Source organism: Camelina sativa, chromosome 20, assembly GCF_000633955.1.
Source record: "Camelina sativa cultivar DH55 chromosome 20, Cs, whole genome shotgun sequence".
NCBI classification, from domain to species: Eukaryota; Viridiplantae; Streptophyta; class Magnoliopsida; order Brassicales; family Brassicaceae; genus Camelina; species Camelina sativa.
In genome coordinates this window covers 12869986-12891841 of record NC_025704.1, presented here as the reverse complement: position 1 = coordinate 12891841, position 21856 = coordinate 12869986, and the positions used below count along the sequence as shown (strand labels likewise).

The window sequence follows — 21856 nt, the reverse complement described above, 5'->3', positions numbered from 1 at the left end:
GATATTTGTTTGTGTAAAATAAAATATGTAAATAATTCTTTTTTTTGTTTTATTCAAATTTACGTTATTTTATATAAAAATATGTTTCACCTGTGAAATATTGGAAAGTAAATAATAATTTTAACGCGGTGAAAATATTTCTATGAAATTTATTTTAATAAAACATGAAAATTATTTAATTTTTTAAAAAAGAAATTAATTTGTTATTTTTTAAAGAAATATAATATAGTTTCAAATTAAATGACTACAAATAGTTTAATTTATTTAATGAACTTTTATTTAAGTCTATAATGGCATAGATGTAATTAGGATTAATTAATAAGTTTTATTTGCTAAAATGTGCTTCAAGCTTTCTGGCGACGACACATTAGCATTTTTTCAAGAGTGCTTCTCTATTAATATATAGGAGATATTTGCTAAAATGTGATTCAAGCTCTCTGGCGACGACACATCAGCATTTTTTCAAGAGTGCTTCACTATTAATATATAGGGGATTAGAGCATAATCCACTAAGGCTTGGGCAATATTTAAGTAACCTAAGGTTTTGGCGCTCTTTACGGTTTCCTCCGGTGACCGAATGGCATTGTTTTGCCATAAAACCTATGCTGCATTACATTAAATAATTTGAATTCCACATTAAACAAAATTAGTTCTAAAAGGTAAATTTCGGTTAGGCTAAATATGTCCACTTTTGACTTGATTAAATAATTTAAATCAAGAATTAGACTACTTTCTTATTGTTGTTCTTGATTCACTAGATGGAGTTTTGTTAGGAATTAGTGAACAAAGAACAAGACAAAATTCAAAGAAACGTGAAGGACACATAGTGCCAGCTCAAGTGATGACTCACGTTCAGGACTACAAGCTGCAGCTAACCGTTTTTTTCGTCGAGCCTGTAAAAGCAAAAGCAAAAGCGGTATTCGTCTTATTTGCTCCCTACAAAGAGACCGTCACTACAGTAACGCCAAGGAAGAGGCAACATTGTAGAAGCGGCTAGAAGGGAACTAGGGTTACTGAGCAAGCATCTATTTAAAGCAAGTGTATGTATGAGAGAGAGCAGTAGGTTAAGTAGAGAGAACAAAAACAAAAAGTAAATTTGTGTTTTGTGTTCTTCAGGAAACAGAGAGAGACAAGAGAGATTGAATCGAGTGAGCTTGTAAGGGGCTTAGTGGGTGAGAGATCTCTTTGTAGAAAACTCTATGATTAGTGTATTGCGAGAGATAGATCCTGGCCCAGATGTAGCTTCCTTGTTAATGGAAGTGAACTGGGTAAACATCTGTTGGTGTGCTCTGTTTTTTCTTTTGTTCTGTTTTAGTTCTGTTGGGTTTTGAGTTCATTATATTGAGTGTTTATTCAGAAACAAACCTAGTTAAGTTCTCTAAATCCTTGGTTTAAGCTTACTCAAGCTAAACTCATCAGCTTTAGCCTTTGTTTAGCTTGTCAATAGCATTACAACTAAAATTTTGTGTTTGTGATCGTCAAATATCATGATTGGTGGGAGATGAAGTACTAAGATATCATTTCGCAGCTCTCAGATTTTCCACTGGTTGATTTTAGTGGAGATGCGAGAACCCATTGTTTCAAAGAACCTACCGTTGGATTGCGTATTCACGACAAGTTACTTGTGAATTCTTCACTGGTCAATGGGAATCAAACCATTGTTGACTTCAGAAACTGAAGGTATATGTGTTGACTGAGTTTTATAAGCTATCAGATAATGTCATAAGATTAGTGCTAAGACAAGAGGTGATACAAATGTTGAGAGATAGAAACATCATAGATGCCTCATAGATGGTGTGGAGACAATGAGCAGAACTAGCAAAGATGCTAAGGGACTACTTGACAAAGTTGCAATAAGAACACGTGCAAAGTTCCGAAGTAGTACAAGAAGCCAACTGTGTGACTACCTTGAAGAGTTGGAATACATGACTCTATGATAACTTAGACAAGCCAAGAGGGTCAGATATATCAGAGGATGTATCAAACGTCTTAAGTAGTTCTTGTACTAGTTTCGATGTTAATACAGGAAGTAGTACAAAAAGCTGAATTGAAGAGTTTAAGTACAAAAGCTTAAGGCCGACTTGGACAAGCCAAGTGGCGGTTGCTTAGCTGGATGAAGATATTGAATGGAAGATTTAAGATGAGATCATGGAGAGAAACTTTCCTTATCCAAAAAGAAAAAGGAAAGTATTCAATTTTCTATTTGTTGTATAATAGGAAAGTTGCCAACCCTAGGGGTTGTGCAATTGATATAAATATCAAGAAGGCGCTTCATGAACGCTTCATGAAGACTTGCACGCTTCAAGGTAGTTTTGAGAGATGCACACAAGATGTGTGGTGTCGTCCCATCAACAAGATAGAGAGATCTTTTGATGGTTTAGTTGAAGATCTACACTAGTCAGAAAAGACAATTAGTGGTAGTCTCTTTCATTGTAATTCTAGGAAAGAGTGGTGGATGCCATATAGCAATTGTAGGTTGCAGCCTTTTCTAGTGAATGAATTCTGGACTTGATCCCGGGGATGTATGATATCCGAACCCCGTTAACAAAGCTTGTGTCTTATTTACTTTATGCTCATACATACTCGAAGTTGATCATACACGTAATTAGAATTAGTCACAAATATGCGTTTTCAGAAACGTTTTGGATCGAGGTTATACTCACTGTATCCAAGGCTTGATCCAGGAGGAAACAGAAGCCAACGTGACCAAACTCGATTTCAAGAACAAGCCAAAACTGGTGATTCTATCAAGAAACGGGTCACAAGGGCGATACTTAACAAGAAACTTCTCGTGGAGCTAGCAGAAGAATTCAATGTCGAGGTTCTAAGACCACAAAAAACAACAGAGATGGCTAAGATTTATCGATCGATGAACACAAGCGATGTAATGATCGATGTACATGGTGCAGCAATTACTCATTTCCTATTCTTGAAACCGAAAACTGTCTTCATCCAGATCATCCTGTTAGGGATGGACTGGGCGGCAGAGACATACTACGGAGAACCGGCTAAGAAGCTAGGATTGAAGTACATTGGATACAAAATTGCGCCGAGAGAGAGAGATTTATATGAATAATATGGTAAAGATGATCCTATAATCCGAGATCCGGATAGTCTCAACGATAAATGATGGTAATTAATTATTCGAAGAAAATTTATCTACAAGGACAGAACGTGAAGCTTGGCTTGAGAAGATTTAGAGAAACGTTAACTCGTTAGTCTTTCCTACGATTTCACCATCAGAAGGAGATTTAGAGATGAAGTTCCTCGTTTACTTGTTACATAGAGATATTAAAGAGAAGGTACGTAAGGAAGTGTTACGTTTTTCTCTCTTTTTTTAAAGTTTTGAATGAGAGAATTAAATCAATATATTTGACCAAAATACAAATAAATTATAGAAATTTTGGAGCACAGAATTAATAGATTGTACTCTTTGTTTTTGACATAGATAAATAGTTTAATAAAAATATTGACTATCAAAATATCTAAAGTAAATATTTATGATAATACAAGATGGAGAGGCCAAGCCGCCCAGTAACAGAAAATAGATAATAATATTCTACGCTCTTTTGGAGCTCCGTTTTTCTCATTTTGAATCCTAGTTTCCAATTTGAACAATTCTTGATGTTTAGACCCTAAATGTTTAGTAGTTTTTGGCTAGATTTTGGTTTTTGTTTTTTTTTTAAAACTTATTTTACAGTCTTTCAAGATTTTACAAACTTGGATTCCCTAAAAAACGGGAAATCTAGTTTTTGAAAGATTTAATCCATTTTCAAAGAAAAACCAAAAACTCTCTTATATTGGTTTCTCATTTTCTTCTCTACGTCATTCTTTTCCTTTCATTTTTTCAACTTCTATTTTCAATTTTTTAAAATTTAATCTTTTTAACAGAAACCAAAGACAAAATATTTAAAAACCAAAAACTACAATCTAAAAACCAAAAGCTAAAAAACAATTTGAAAAATCATTCCATTCATGGTCATAATTTTGTTTAATTATAAAATCTAAATCTTAACTATTTTATAATCTTAAAACGACATATAATTTCGTTTAATTATAAAATCTAAAACTCCTATTCTATTTTTTATAAATCCAAACTCACACATAATTTTCTTAATAAAAAATATACATATTTTGTTTCCTTAATTTATTTTAATTTTTCTATTTAAATTTTGATTTATTTTTTAAATATAATATGACATGACATATTATTGTAGTTTGATTAGATGATCAATAGGATTTAATAATAAGTATTCACCCTTAATTCTTCCTCAAATTTCAACAAATAATTGAGGAGGATGTGCAAGCCAGCGAGGTAACAAGATAGAAAAAAAAATCGATATCAAACCCTAGAAAATTGATCTTATATCGATTTTTTTTTGTTTTTTCTAACCTTCATCAAAGACCGACAAAACGTTGGAAAGCTTTTTTGAGATTATGGTCGTGGCGACTGCAATTCTCAGCCAAATGAGTGATGAAGAATTGGTGGCATTGAAGAGCGTGGTTAACAATCCTCTGAAAAAAGTGATTGTTGAACATAGTGCGAGAGAAATCTGAGCAGTCATAAAGATGTTATGTGTTTTACTGCTTTTTAACTATTTTGTTATGTTCATGAGGTTGAAATTAAACATGATGCCTTTAGGTAGTAATGGATTATTTGATTTGTAATAAATATCATATGACCTAAAGAGTTTTTTTTATTTAACACTTTGATGAGTCCAATGTTGTTTCAGTTTGCATTTTTTTCGTTCAGAAAAGCCTTAAAGAAAATTACACAATCCGCGAAAAGGGTTTTGGAGAAACAATTTCTTTCTGAAGAAAAAAAAAATAATAGTTCAAGAATCATGCGTCTCACGCATCAACAAACACAAAATATTTGAATGAAAATTAAATTCATTATGTACAAATTGGTTTTGTGAGATAGTTTTAGATATACTTTTCTTTAAATTTTATCGTTATTAGTTAAGATAATCAACCCGACCAAAACCCTCCTCTTCCACCTGTTATCTGGTACGCAGAGACCCATCAAAGACAACAACTCCGTCACATTATGTTTCAATCCCTCAACGAGGGTATCTAACACCATAACGCTCGGATAGCTTCCATTCGCATATCTCCTCCTACTCTGAACCACACACCGTTCACCATTCTCAGACCAGTGTAAAAACCTTACAATTTGTTTTTGATTTTTTTTTGAATTATTATTTTTTTGGTAAGCTTGATTGATTGGTGTTTGAATCATATTTTAGATAGTGGTACTGAGATGTACGAGGTACTTGATGAGTTTATAAATTCAGATTTCTATATTTGTGAAATCAACATATCCCAAAGATCATCTAGATTTGATCTAATTCAACCACGAACACTTTCTTAAAGAAGAAGAAACACTAACCTTGATCCATTGTTTGATTATGCTTGATGATGGATCCAAGTCTTCAAATTGATTTTCTCCTCCCTTTGACCTTTTCTCTCTTATGATTCCTTTGATGGACAAGGAATCCACACTCTTCTCTCTTTCTATGTTTCTTTTTGTTGTTGTTGTTGTTTTGTTACGACATTCGTTCACTTTTTGATAGGTGACCAAACGTCACTAGTGAACCAACATAACAATCCACGTACGTCACTTACTTGAACAACCACATAATAACATATGTATATGTATGACAACCTTTCATGTAATTAATATAATACTTCAGATTAATTACACGTTATCATATATACGAATAACATAGAAAGATATTAACGATATTGAAACAACCCTTTCTGTTTTTTTTTTTTTATTTATTTATAATAATAATATTAATTTACTAGTGGTCCCATACCCACTAACAACCTAGCAACAATCAACAACAACTGAAATAAAACAATTCCATTAAACCAATAATAATTCCAACAATAACAATCCAATAACAAACAATGCAATAATTCAGAACCAAAAATGAAATAACCAAGTTCCAACATCCTACAATGTTCTATCAACTCAACACTAGCAACCTAACAATAGCTAGACCACAATCAATCAAGCCTCTAGAACATTCTCCTCCTCATCACCTTGATTCCACAATCACACTTTGCCTTTTCATGCACCACAAACACATATTGAGATGCATGAGTATTGTCATAAACACTCAGTGAGACCATCCTTCCATCTACTGTGCTATACACACAAGCAACTGAGATTCCATTGTTAAGATTGGTGTCGACGGACACTAGGTTGGTGTCGATCGACGCAAGCACAACATGGTGTTGACCGACACTGCTTTTGCAGACACGAACTGCACGAATCCGAACGTCAATCCTCCGTTTCAAATCATCCCAAAACCGTCCCAAACTCTCCCAAACACCTCAGGAACCTATGGGAAACACGAAAACAACAAACCCAAGCAAGCAAACACCACAAATAAACAAAGAACAACCAAACAAAAGAGATCTCAGGCTTAGATCAGCCATGGTCAAGCACTCACCTCTTTTGCAGGAGATTCTAACACAAAACTGATGCCCTCAGACTCCTAGCAAGCTTCTTATGCAATCCCAGCAACGAATCTCTCAAGAACAGCCAACAAATCTTCAAAAATCACCAAAACCCCAAGAACACTCTTTTCTCCTAAAACTCTCAAACGGCGACAAATGAGCACCTCCCAACCCTTTTTCGCCGACTCACCTCTTAAATATCTCAGTTTAGGGATTCTAGTTGAACCAAACCAAACTAAACAGCAATTAAAACAAACCAATCGAAACCGGAATTGTTGGTGTCCATCGATACACCCATGGTGTCGATCGACACTCAGACCAAAAATGCCATATCTGGTTCGCGGATGTTACAATTCTCTCCCACCAACAAGGATTTGTCCTCGAATCCCGCAACATCGTCCATCCGCCAAGGACCCCCGTGCCACCGTCAACATGGCCCGCACGTCCTCCGACCGGACTGAACACCGTCAGCCAAGGTTTCCCGTGCAACTGTCGCAACAGCCCGCACACCTCCGACTAAACCCCGAGGTATCCCTCTAGCCAATATACTCACATCCAAGACGTCATTTGCTAACAACTCAGTGCTTCTCCCGTCCGTGGTTGCAACCAACGAATCATGCCGGCTCGCTATCAGGCTAACCACCTTAAGCTACGACATCCAGGAAGTCACTCACACACACTCCCCCCGCTCTCAGGTTGCAACCCTCGAGACATACCGGGTTACTGCCGAGCCGCGGCTCACAGCTACGGTATCCAGAGAGTCTCAAAATCCCGCTCTTGGGTCGTCACCCTTAAGCGCACTCTCGGATCGTCATCCGAAGCAAACATACCACTCCCACTCTCTGGCCACAAATTCCATTGAGCTATCGGTATCACATGAGTTGGGCCCACACGCCTTGAGCAAACAAGTCTGATGTCACGAGCATCTCCCGACTAGATCTACCTCAACACTTTCCACAAAATTTTGTCTTTTTTGAAACTTTCTAAATCTGGAAACCTCCCTTTTGTGGAAACTTTCTATTTATGGAAACTTCCCAAAATTAGAAACTTGAGCTATTTATCTTTTTCCCATGACAGCAACAGTCAAACATAAAGAAAAATACTCATCTTATTAATCCCAAAATGTCATAATCGTTACAACCTCAACGAAAATACAAAATAAAAACAAAATAAGATACACAATCCAAGCCATCAACCCGCATCCCGAGAACCACCTTATCTTGGTACTTAGTCGCACAACCAACCACCCCTAAGCGACCAAGTATCAAGAGAGATGGGCTGGAATACTCCGTACCCGCTCCAGCCATGGACTACAATTGGGACCCGGCTAGACAAGCTCAAGTCGCAGCCTGCTTCTCAAACCACTTCTTAAACCTTGCCTTCAACCTTGCCTCTGGCTTCCAAGTCTGCTCCTCTACTCCATCACAGTCCCACATGACTCTCATCAAAGAAATTTTATTCTTTCGAAGTTCCTTGACTCTCCTCTCGAGCACCCTCAACGGTCTCGCCTCCAAGGTTATGTTGGGCTGAAGATCCTCAGGAATCTTAGCCAACAACCGATCACCCTCCTGAAGACACTTCCTCAGCATCGACACATGAAATACCTTGTGGAACGGACGCATAACCTCAAGCAACTCCAGCCGGCCACTGGTCCCACCTGTCAACTACTCTGAACATACCCTGTACCTCGGACTCAACTTAGTCTCTGTCAATGACCTGTTCGGACCCGCAACATGGCCATTCTTAGGTACACTCTATCACCAACCTGAAACTCAAGATCCTTCCTCCTCTTATCAGCGTAGCCCTTTTGCCGATCCTGAGCCTCCTTCATGTTCAGCCTCAAAACCCGAATCTTCTCCGAGGTCTCCTGAACAAAATCCACACCATAAATGCTCCACTCCCCCACCTGAGTCCAGTAAAATGGTGTACGACACGACCTCCCATACAATGCCTCATAAGGAGCCATCCCAATACTCGCCTAGTAGCTGTTGTTATAAGCAAACTCCACCAAGCTCAAATGATCTGCCCAATGACCACCCCAATCCAACACGCACATCCTCAGTAAATCCTCCAAAGTCTGGATCGTGCTCTCCGACTAACCGTCCATCTCAGGACAATAGGCTGTACTCATATGCACCTTCGTGCCTATATCTGCCTGAAACGCCCTCCAGAATACAGAGGTCAACTTGGAATCTCTATCAAACACAATACTAGCAGGCACACCATGCAATCTGACTATCTCCCTCACGCACTTCTTGTCCAAAACCGCTGCTCCATCAGTTTTCTTGATGGCCAGAAAGTGCGCAGACTTAGTCAAACGGTCCACAATGACCCAAAGCGCATCAAACGTCCTTGACACAGGCAATCCCACCACGAAGTCCATCGTGATCATATCCCACTTCCACTCTGGAATGGGCAAACTCTGCAATAATCCACCAGGAACCTGATGCTCCGCCTTCACTAGCTGGTAAGTGTCACACTTCGCAACCCATTTGGCTACATCCTTCTTCATCCCGACCCAGTGATAATACCGCTTGAGGTCACAGTACATCTTGGTCGCTCATGGATGAATAGAGAACTTGCTCGAATGAGCCTCTCTCAGTATTTCCTGCCTCAACTCCTCACCCTTGGGCACACAGACCCGACCATGCACAATGATAGTCCCATTAGTAGAGACCTGATACTCTGAATCCGCAGCCTTAGAGACATTCACCAGCCCCTCATAACTCTCCTAAGCTAACCGCACTCTGCTCAACAAATCCGCTCAATCGGCTGCAACCAAACCCAACGGCTCCTGAGAAACCACACACAAACTCAAAGCACTGATCACCCCTACCAGAGACTCCATTACCTGCTCCTGAGCCAAAGCCGCCCGCTTCCGACTAAAAGCATCATCAACCAAGTTAGCCTTACCAGGGTGATAGGCTATCTCCAAATCATAATCCGCCACCAGCTACATCCACCGCCTCTGCCTCAAGTTCAGCTTGGGCTAATTGAATATGTACTTCGGGCTCCTATGATCTGTAAACGCATGTACCTTTCCACCATAAACATAAGATCTCCAAATCTTCAGGGCAAAAACTACAGCAGCCATTTCCAATTCATGAGTTGGATAGTTGTCCTCATGCTTCCGCAACTGCCGCAAAGCATAGGCAATCACCTTCCCATGCTGCATCAACACACACCCCAAACCAACTCTGGATGCATCTGTATAAACCACATAGGGTTCTCCCTGCTCAGGCAAAGCCAACACTGGCGTAATAGTCAACATCTCCTTTAGGCTTGCAAAGCCCTTCTCGCACTCCTGTGACCAAACAAAAGGAACATCCTTCCCTGTCAACTTAGTCATCGGACGTGCTCTGCTCGCAAACCCCTGCATAAACCTCCTGTAATAACCTATCAACCCAAGAAAACTTTTGATCTCTGTGGCATTCTGCGGTCTAGGCCAAACTCGGATAGCCTAAAACTTCTCCGGATTTACATAAACCCCCTCTGCAGAAACAATGTGACCCAGAAAACCCATCTGACGCTGCAAGAAACTACACTTGCTCAGCTTAGCAAACAATCTCTGCTCCAGCAGCTTCTCTAGAACTGCTCTCAAATGCACTACATGCTCCTCAGGACTCTTAGAATAAACTAGGATATCATCGATGAAAATGATGACAGCCAAGTCTAGAAAATTCCTGAAACATGCTGCTCACCAATCTCATAAACGCTGCTGGCATGTTAGTCAACCAGAAAGGCATCGCCAAGAACTCATAAATCCATACCTAGTCCTTCTACTTGACGAACAACACCGACACTGATAAGACGAAATAATCCCCTATTTACTTCCTCAGCTCTAATAGACTAATAATCAAGTATTCCGACATCAACTCACCACCACCCGAATATCAACACCTCTTATTCCATCCAAGAACCTCTAGTAACTTGTCACTTAGCGAAACTTTCACAAGGTAGTTTAATCCAAAATTAGCTTTCCGGTTAGCCATTCTCCACAGCAAATCATCAATACGAGCGTAATAAAATAAACAAGTACCATACATTCGCATATTCTGATTCACCGTATCGAATGCTTTGCAGGCCGCCAACTCAACCCACTTGACTTATTTCCCCCAACAAGCTTATCAAAACCATGAATCTAGCAACCCTGTCCATCTCCAATGAACTTCATCCAACATCGTCGCAACGATTAGTTTATCCTGCCATTAAGGCTTCTCGTGAACTTATGCATCTAGCAAACATGCCTTTCCTGGCTCATACCTGCTGCAACTCCCCTTCCCGAGACTCCAGCACCACCGGCGCAACAGCCACACATTCATGACCGCTCCGGTCATAAAACCCTGACCACTGGTCAACACATCCAAAACCCAAGATTAAACCACCAGCACTCTCTCGAGGTCTACACTCAGTCGTTATGTTTATACTCACGTCCTAGGCATTTCTTCCTCCAAACTCCTCCACCCATAGGTCGCAACCCTTAGGCCATACCGACCTCACTCTCAGACCAGCGTCATCGAGTTTTACCGTCACACTCTTGGATCACCATCCTCAAGATCTCGGTATCAGGAGAATTACTCATCCCCTCAGTAGCAACAATCCTTAAAGACTATAAACATCTTTCGACCAAAGGTACTTCCCGTGGTACGAGTATAATATTACAATGTTACACCTGCCCACTCAACTTCTAAAATCCAACTGGATTACCCACCAAACAGAGAAATATCTGCTCCAACTACATATGTCCATCTATCCGCCTCTCTAGGCTCGATACCTCTCGCGAAGAATCTCGTACCGGTCATCTACCACTGCTCCATCCTCCTACATAAGATCGAAAGTCCTCAACATCTGCAGCCCTCGGCTGCACCCCGCCACATGCGATACAACTGGAGCCTGCACTTGTACCCCTCTCGGTAACCGCTCCAACAGATGCGCCAACAGATCCGCCAAGCGATCATCTCGACCCTGGGCTCTACTTGCTGCAACCCCACACCTGGATTCCCAGCACCCCCGGCACGATCACCGGCTAACCCCCTCTGGTCCCTCCTGATACGCTTGCGACCCTCTAACGTACCTCCTCGTGGAACTCATGACCACATACTCGCTGGCCTAGGGATCCGCCGACCATGACCACGACCACGTCCCCGTCCACGACCAACAACTCAAACACCTTTAGCCACTGCACTTCTAAGAACAGAGGCTAACAAGCAATCTTAACATAATACAAAAATCCAAAAACCAAAACTCACCGTGGAATCACACTGTAGGCTCAAAGAAGATTTTCTAGGACTCCATGCCACGCACAATTGACTAACTTACATAATCAATCAAGACATGCAATCCCAAACATCTACAGCACAAAGCCTAGTAAACCCAAACCTAGAATTGTAAGGGCTCTGATACCAAAATGAAACAACCCTTCCCGTTTTTTTTTATAATAATATTAATTCACTAGTGGTCCCATACCCACTAACAATCTAACAATAATCAACAACAGCTGAAACAAAACAATTCCTTTAAACCAATAAGAATTCCAACAATAACAATCCAATAACCAACAATGCAATAATTCAGAACCAACAATGAAATAACCAAGTTCCAACATCCTACAATGTTCTATCAACTGAACACTAGCAACCTAACAATAGCTAGACCACAATCAATCAAGCCTCTAGAACATCCTCCTCCTCATCGCCTTGATTCCACAATCACACTTTGTCTTTTTCTGCACCACAAACACAACAATGCAATAATAGCCACTGCATGAGTATTGTCATAAACACTCAGTGAGGCCATCCTCCCATCTACTGGGCTATACACACAAGATCCTGAGATTCCATTGTTAAGCTAAACAAATAAACACAATCAACACATCAAACTAGGCAAAACTCAGAATCAGATAAGATTGGTGTCGACCGACACTAGGCTGGTGTCAATCGAAGCTAGCACAACATGGTGTCGACTGACACCATACAGGTGTCGACTGACACCATACAGGTGTCGACTGACACCATACAGGTGTCGATCGACACTGCTTTTGCAGACGCGAACTACAAGAATCCGAACGTCGATCCTCCGTTTCAAATAATCCCAAAACCGTCCCAAACACCTCAGGAACCTATGGGAAACACGAAAACAACAAACCCAAGCAAGCAAACACCACAAATAAACAAAGAACAACCAAACAAAAGAGATCCCAGGCTTAGATTAGCCATGCTCAAGCATTCACCTCTTTTGCAGGAGATTCTGACACAAAACTAATGCCCTCACACTCCTAGCAAGCTTCTTATGCAATCCCAGCAACGGATCTCTCAAGAACAGCCAACAATTCTTCAAAAATTACCAAAACCCCAAGAACACTCTTTTCTCCTAAAACTCTCAAACGGCGACAAAAGAGAACCTCCCAACCCTTTTTCGTCAACTCACCTCTTAAATATGTCGGTTTAGGGATTCTAGTTGAACCAAACCGAACTAAACAGCAATTAAAACAAACCAATTGAAACCAGAATTGTTGGTGACGATCGATACACCCATGGTGTCGATCGACACTCAGACCAAAAATGCAATATCTGGTTTAAGGATGTTACAAATATATATATTGTTAAGGAAGGAGGGTTATCAATACACCTAGTTATAATCATTAACCGAAACCGATCCATCACGGTGTCGTCTTATATATTAGAATTCATTAACGTTAATATGAACTTGAACTTTATAATTAAACCGAAAGACATATAGGCCACGTAGAATATAAATATTCTTACATTCTCCCACTTGAACTTTATGTCAACTTAATGGTTTAATAACTTTAATGCGCGCTTTTATATCAAGATCATTTGACCATAATAAAACCAGAACTAATCGAATCATGGCGGTCACAAGTCATTGAACGACATGCTCCCTTCCATGTATCACAAATCAATTCCTGTTTTATATTATTTTTTTATATTGAGAAGAACCTTAATTCTCAAAATAGTTATGTTATCTATAAACAATAAATGTGTACACATACTTTTATGATAACATGTTTAATAAAAAACAGAAACATAACTTTAAGTGAATTCATAATGTCTCATACATAATAAGCATCTTATAATCAAAACAGCAAGGTCTTATCTATAACACCCATACGCTCTACATGGCCAATGAACACATTGGGTGGTAATCCCTTAGTTAGCAGATCTGCAACCATCATATCCATCCTTATATGCTCAAAAGACACTCTACGTTTCCGCACTTCTTCTTTGACAGACAAGTACTTTATCTACATATGTTTAGCACCTTTCGAGTACTTGTCATTCTTTGAAAAGAAGACAGCTGCAGAATTATCACAGTAAATTCTCAGCGGCTTCTCTATGTTGTCGACAATCCGAAGCCCTGAGATAAAGTTCCGCAGTCACAATGAATGAATTGTGGCCTCAAAGCATGCCACAAATTCGGCCTCCATAGTGGAAGAACCAATGACAGACTGCTTTCCAATTTTCCACGATATTGCTCCTCCAGCTAACAAGAACAAATATCCAAACGTCGATTTTCTACTATCAATGCATCCGGCATAGTCTGAATCTGAATATCCAATGACCTCGAGTCATCAGACCTCATGTATGTAAGCATGAGCTTTTTGGTGCCTTGCAAGTACCTGAGAACCTTCTTTGCAGCCTTCTATATCTCTCTAAGACCTTATTGATATATCCTTTTTGAGACAAACTTAGTAATGCTCGTGATCTATCTCGGATTATTTCTATTCCAATCACATAAGATGCCTCACCCATATCTTTCATTTCAAAGTTCTTAGATAAATATATCTTTATATCATGTAGCATAACCATATCATTCGCATCAAGCAAAATATCATCAACATATAAGACTAAAATTACAAACTTGTTCCCACTGATCTTTATGTAGATGCATCGATCAACAATATCCTCTACAAACCCATATGACGTAATGGTATCATTAAACTTCAAATACCATTGTCTAGAAGCTTGTTTAAGTCCATATATTGACTTTTCAGTTTAGACCATCTCCAATGTATATCTCTATTTTTTACTCTATTATAGAGTAACTCTAAAATAGAGCATGGTTTTTCTCCAATGTGTTACTCTATACTTGACTCTAAAATAGAAGTAGTGTAAAAAAATAGAGTTGAGAATAGAGTTACTCTAAATATAGAGCAATCTCATCATTTTCTCTATTTTAGTGTAAAATAGAGTAGGGTTGAAGCAAATGTTGCTCTATAATAGAGTCTTGACTCTAAAATAGAGTGGGGTTTGAGATACTCTTACACACTAGATGTTCATTTCCTGTGACCACAAACCCTTCAGGCTGATCCATATATACTTCTTCCTCAAGCTCTCCATTAAGAAAGACGGTTTTCCCATTCATTTGGTGAAGCTCCAAATCATAATGAGCCACCAAAGCCAAAACAATTCTAAGAGAATCCTTCTTTGAAACTGGAGAGAAGGTCTCTTTATAGTCAATGCCATCTTTTTGGATGAAACCTTTGGCAACAAGGCTAGCTTTGTATCTTAAATTTTACAAAATGATATTTAGGCCCTAAATGTTTAGTAGTTGGTTTCTCATTTTCTTCTCTAGGTCATTCTCTTCCTTTCATTTTTCCATTTTTTATTTTCAATTTTTTATTTTTTAATCTTTTTAACAGAAACCAAAACCAAATATTTAAAAACCAAAAACTACAATCTAAAAACCAAAAGCTAAAAACCAATTTGAAAAATCATTCCATTCATGGCCATAATTTTGTTTAATTGTAAAATCTAAATCTTAACCATTTTATAATCTTAAATCGACATATAGTTTCATTTAATTGTAAAATCTAAAAACCCAAAACCATTTTTTGTAAATCCAAACTCACATTTAATTTTCTAAAAAAAAATATATACATATTTTGTTTCCTTAATTTATTTTACTTTTTCTATTTAAATTTTGATTTATTTTTTAAATATAATATGATATGACATCTTGTTGTAGCTTGATTAGATGATCAACATGATTTAATAATAAGTATTCACCCTTAATTCTTCTTCAAATTTCAACAAATAATTGAGGAGGATGTGCAAGCCAGCGAGGTAACAAGATAGGAAAAAAAATCGATATCAAACCCTAGAAAATTGATCTTATATCAAATTTTTTGTTTTTTCTAACCTTCAAGGGCTGTTAATTTTTTCTTTTTTTTTTGGTAGTATAGATGCATCTGGGAACGAGTCAAAGACCGACAAAGCGTTGGAAAGCCTTTTTGAGATTGTGGTTGTGGCAACTGCAATTCTCAGCCAAATGAGTGATGAAGAATTGGTGGCATTGAAGAGCGTGGTTAACAATCCTCTGAATAAAGTGATTGTTGAATATATTGCGAGAGAAATCTGAGTAGTCATAAAGATGTTATCTGTTTTACTGCTTTTTAACTACTTTTTCTGTTCATGAGGTTGAAATTAAATATTACTAGGTACTAATCTGTGGAAAACCGCATGCTGAACTTTTTTTTGATGAAAATTTGTAATAATTTATTTTCGTATTATGTTATTTATTAATTTTTAAAATCTTAAACCTGTGCTGGTAAAAAATATTGATAAATTTGTAGTTGTAGATTTTATTCGATTAGATTTTAAAATCTTAGCTGTTAATTTTTTAATAATATTTTTCATTTTAAGTACAAATTAGTTTAGATTCGAATAGATTCTATTTAATTTTGTAGATTTAATTTAATTTGATATGTTAATAATTTTTTTGTTTATTAATAATTAATAAAGATTAAATAATTAATTAAGGTTTTCTAATGGCAAGTGAATGCAATTTTTTACACATTTTAAGGTTAGTTTTATATTTGTACTTCCCAATTAATATATTAGGATGCCTTTAGTTGGTAGTGGATTCTGTGATTTGTAATAAATATCATATGACCTAAAGAGTTTTATTGATTTAACTCTTTGATGAGTCCAAATGTTGTTTCAGTTTGCACTTTTTCGCTCAGAAAAGTCTTTAAGAAAATTACACAATTGGCGGGTAGGGTTTGAAATTACAACATNTTTTTTTTTTTTTTTTTTTGGTAAGCTTGATTGATTGGTGTTTGAATAATATTTTGGATAGTGGTACTGAGATATACGAGGTACTTGATGAGTTTGGCTACAAGTTTACTGTATCAGATCCCTTCGAGAGGTTTTTCCATTACCTACAGCTTCTCACCTCTGATCTGAGTGACCTGCTCCTGGACGAGTTGTATGAACTGAGAGAACTCCTTCTGAAAGTGGTGGCACAAAACAACAATCTTGGTGACTAAGAGACCATATTACCATTTTCTCTAGTAGTTAACTTGTCTTTCTTTTAGGTGGTGTAAAATACAATTCAACAGTGTGTTAAATATATAACCAATCCTTATGTTTTGAATGCTTGTTTGGATAATCATATTGATGAGCAATTTGTGTGTGTGTGTCTCTCTCTCTCTCTCTCTCTCTCTCTCTCTCTCTCTCTCTCTAGATTTTTAAGAATACCAGACGATGCAAGAGTTTTACAAAGTTTGGTAATAAATCAAGAGTTAGAATTTTACTAGGCCATAAATCAGAAGAAATGAGTAACTGTTCTTAGCCTTGGCCTACGGTTTTTGTCTCAGAACAGTAGGAGATGGGTTGATGCGTTCTTTTTGTTATATTTGTTGACTAGAGCAGACATAGATGGATGAAGCTCATCTTTGGGATAAGACTACCTGGAACCAAAACCAGAACAAGAAGGGAAAACAAGGTTTCTCTATTTCCGCTGGTAGGTCAATTATCCTTAGTTTTTCTATTCCATTTTGCATTTTACTTCTTTCGTTTCTCTTTTGCAATTTCACTTAGGTTGTTAGAATAAACTCCAATCTTTATTTGCTTAGCTTAACATTTTTGTGTATTCCTAGTGTTTTAGATCTCTAGTTTTCTGTGGATTCGACTCTCAAATGCTATAAACGATAGCCATTAGATTGTGGCTTATGGATCTAGAGGAGATTATTAATTGATTGAAAAACTCTTAATCAAAGATAAATACATAAATATAAAAATTGTTTTGCTCTTTAATTTATACGAGCATAATGTGGTTCTTAACTGTGTACATAGAGATGCTTTAATTAAAATGTATAACTTTAAACTAATACAGTTTGATATATGTTTTTTTGTCATTGTTTGATGTATATTTTTATTAAAAAGCTCACTAAAATTTTAAGATGTTATAAAATGTTTAAAACCAAAAAAGGCAAAAAAAAAAGAGAAAAAAAAAGTTTATATTTTACATTAGCTTATGTGATGTTTTCTGTTAACTACAAAAGAGAACATAATAAAATTGTGCTAATACTTCTCCTACATCTACAAAAAAAAATTATAATTATAAGTAACTATGATTTATGCTATATGTAAAAGCACGTAACAATCCAAGAACCATTTTACTTTTGTTCTTTCAGATATTTTTGGAATATTTAGTTTACATGACTGACAGTATTGTAGTTAAACTTTCTCAAGTATCTTTAGTAATCCGAACAAATAGAAACAAGACATTTATATTCTCATATATCATAAATATTTTTTTTTAAAACTTGGCATTTACATACTACCAACAAAAAAAAATACTTGATATTTACATACTACCAACAATTCATGATTCTTTAATTTACCCAAAACATGTGAGAACGTTAAGAGACAATCAAAATATTGATCTTGATATAAGACTTGCGTTGAAAGTTGAAACCAATAAACCAGTTTTAGAATATCAAAAATTAATATATCAAAAAACTTTGGTGAAAATTAAACAGGAAAAATCTCTAACACATATTTGCGATTTATAAACAAATTTATAAACTAATGTAGGCAAATTTAAATAGTTTCGTTGAAAATTCATCGATATTCCCACCAATCATGATACTTGACGATCACAAACACAACTTCCTTTTTAAATACGCTACAAATTTTTCATTCTTGTTTATAGCAAAAAGAAATCTAGAAACCATTAGATATAAAAAATAACATTAACTGTTTAACATAACTTTGTTTTTTTTATTGCAATTACCATGCAATATAACATTTTGTATAACTCAGGAAACTCAGTGTAAAATTGATCAATCTATTTGAATTTGTTTTTGTTTTTTTTTTGTATGGGCCTTTGGTGATGCCGAAGAGTTAAGAATACCTTGATGTGTGTTCATGTGGATTAACAAGAGAGAGAGACACAAACAAGCTAGCATTAACATCCAAACAAATTCTTGTGATAAAAACCAGTCATAAACCCCACATTAATAGCATTTTACACAACAAGACTAAACGAATTAGAGAACATGGGTAAAAGCAAATCAGTTATGGTTGGATTACCTATTCAGGGTTGCGTTGATTTATTGCATTAGTCACATCTTCCAAAGCATCCAAGCACTGAATGCGCACAGCGGCCGTCATTTCAACCACACTTGCTCCTACCTCATGTAACTTACCAAGTGGGATGAGATCTTTCTCATTGGTCTTTCTCATGAGTCTACACCACCAAATCACAAAGATATAGAGTAAAAAAAAATCAGAATTACACTAATAAGCAACCTAATATTAGCTTACCCAGGAAGAGCAGAAGCATGGTGGTACCTATCTCTGTTGGGAAAGACCACAAATGCATCAACATTGTCACCAGAATTTGACTTCAATACCTAGTGGAGTGAAGGAAAGTATGAGTCCTTTCCACACGCTCGTTATTATCCATAGCTAGGAAGAGAAACGGAAAAATATCTTAGAATTATTTAGAGAGTTGGACTTGTGTTCTTAGATCGAGCTTTCCGATCTATACGGAGGTGGGCTTTAAAGAAGGAAGGAGATTGATGAATTTTTAGTCATTTACATATAGTTTTTTTTTCTTTAAATAGTTTTCGTAAAAATCAACGATATTCCCAACAATCATGATACTCGACGATCACAAACACAACTTCTTTTCTAAATATGCCATAAAATTCTCATTCTTGTTTATAGCAAAAAAGAAATCTAAAACCATTAAATACAGAAATTAACATAAACTGTTTCACATAACTTTGAAATTTTCACTTGAAGTATGTGATAGACGCGGAGAGAATCATGTATCTACGTACCATTTATCTTTTGCGAGAAAAAATTCAAAAAAGATGATCAAAATATTTTTATGAGTTGATTAAATAATTTAAATCAATAAATTATCTAATTGGAATTCTGAAGCAAAATATAAATTTTATAATATATACTAATTAACTTTAATGTATGCTAATTTTAGTTATTGCATAATTTGCATCTTCATCTTACGATCATATTCTGACTCATTTTTCATTTATAAACCACCTATAGATAATTACTTACTTGATATTCGAATCCATTTATCAACCACCTCTAGATTACACATCATTCATTGATATACATGTGACATGAATCTATAAACGGCTAGACATAAATACAAGACTTATTCAAATTTGAATCTATTAAAAACCAAAAACTTATTCTAACGTTAAGTATTCGATCTTGTAATTTCAAACCAATAAAGCTTGTTTCGTTCTATTAATTTGTTTTAATAACTATATTCATGTGATCATATGCCATAGTACCCTGAGTCATTTGATCGGGGTAACACTACAAAAAAAACCTACATTAATAGCACATGAAAATAGCTCGATTTACTCAATTGCTATTGAAGATAAGTTTGTAATTTTAGACGTGATATGATAGCATTTAATAAATGCTAAGCCAAAAAATCTCTAAGCGGGAATCTAAAATCCCATAGTCCGCCAACACTTAGCCAAATAATTCAGAAAAACGTCTTTTCCTCTTTCTCTAGTCTCTACATCTATTTTTCAATACTTTTTTCACGCTCTCTCCTTCAACCCTAATCCCCTTTCTCTATCTCCATAACTCAAACCCATAGGCAATAAAAAAAAAAAATCAGATCTGATCTTCCTATTGTCTACGTCGATGACCAGCCCAGAATCAAACCCAGATCTTCTTCAACCTCTTCTCATCGTCTTCTATTTCTTTTCTCCTCCTTCTCGGCTCATAACCTTCAACCACATCACCATTAAACACTATAATTATTTTTCCTTCACCTGTACTCAGAAATTTCTCCGATTTGGTATTATTTGAACTCAAATCTCCTTCATCCTGAGTTGAGTCTGAGTTTACTCGCCGTCCGAGCTATTGCAAAGAGGACTCAGGTTACTTATATGCAATTTCGAACCAGAATCGATTTCAATTACAAATTAATATTGTGTTTGTTATTTTAAATCTTCAGATCTGATTTTGTATCCCACGATATAGCGATTATGAAGCCAGAGAGAGAGACGAAGAGAGGAGTCTGGGTTCGATAAAATTGGCGGAGGGAGAAAGAAAGAGTCTTGGTTCTTACTCTTATCTTAGTTAACATCTTATTGTTGACATATTTATTTTATGTCAACTAGAACATGATCTGACTTGTTACAACATATATAAGTGTTATCCATTGGATTGAATTCTGCAATATTTAGGTTTGCAAAGATAAATTTCTTAGGAAGTTTGAATTTGTTCTCACGGATTAGGATTTAGGACAAGTTTTTGGTTTCTAAACAACATTGTGTATTGTTCTTTCTTGTTGTGGTGTGTAAGGAGCAAAGGATAGTGAAAGCAGAAGAGTGGGCTTCGTTAATGGAGATCCTTCTTAAGCCATTGTCTGCTGCTTTCAGAGTTATTTCCAATTGCTTATGTATGCTTTGTTTATCTACATCCTTGAACCGTTTAACAGTTTCATTCATGGTTTAAGTTTTTGACTTTTTAATTTGGTTGGATCTCTGTTTATTATGTGATTCTTTAGTGGTTAATTTGCGATGATCTTCGACTCAAGTTGGAGAATGATTTCATGAAATCTCTTCAGGATGAGGTAAATAATACATTGACTCTTGCTTTTGTTTTTGTATCATTTTGTACAATTCTCAAATGTTGAATTCTTTGCCTTCTACCTAGGCTATAGAGAGTGGTGAACTGGAGGCTATCAAGCCTTTGCCTTGGTACCCTAATAATCTTGCTTGTCATTCTAACTTTTTATGTATTATTTCAGCTGCTTGAAATAATTCATGAATCATCAGAATCAGGATCTCTACCTAATGGAATGGTTTGTTAAACTCTATCATCTTCCATTCATTTTGGTTGATAGATAATTTGTTTGTTTCTAATTGCTTTGGTTGATTCAGGTGGTGGTGAATGAACTGCAACAACAACGATACTTTGTCCAAAGAAGCATCTGAGGTTAATCATCATCTGAGTTACATGTATATGTTCTAGAACTTAGAAGTTTGTCTCTATTTTTTGGTGATGTTAGTTTATTTTAATTAAGATTTTTATGTAAGACTTTATGTTATGTAAGACTTCATTTTGTTAATGTAATA

At 36.5% G+C, this 21856-nt stretch overlaps 1 long non-coding RNA gene and 1 pseudogene across 3 annotated transcripts; both read left to right on the top strand.

Moving 5' to 3' along the window:
• LOC104772076 lies at positions 1463-3219 on the top strand (annotated as a pseudogene).
• LOC104770633 lies at positions 20514-21856 on the top strand. 3 transcript variants are annotated; one of them, XR_764592.2, is made up of 6 exons: positions 20514-20653; positions 20731-20836; positions 21081-21177; positions 21286-21351; positions 21529-21582; positions 21662-21856. It is a non-coding gene; the product is annotated as an uncharacterized LOC104770633 (long non-coding RNA). The 3 variants fall into 3 exon arrangements; XR_002037025.1 differs by having other exon boundaries at positions 20757-21177; XR_002037024.1 differs by having other exon boundaries at positions 20731-21177.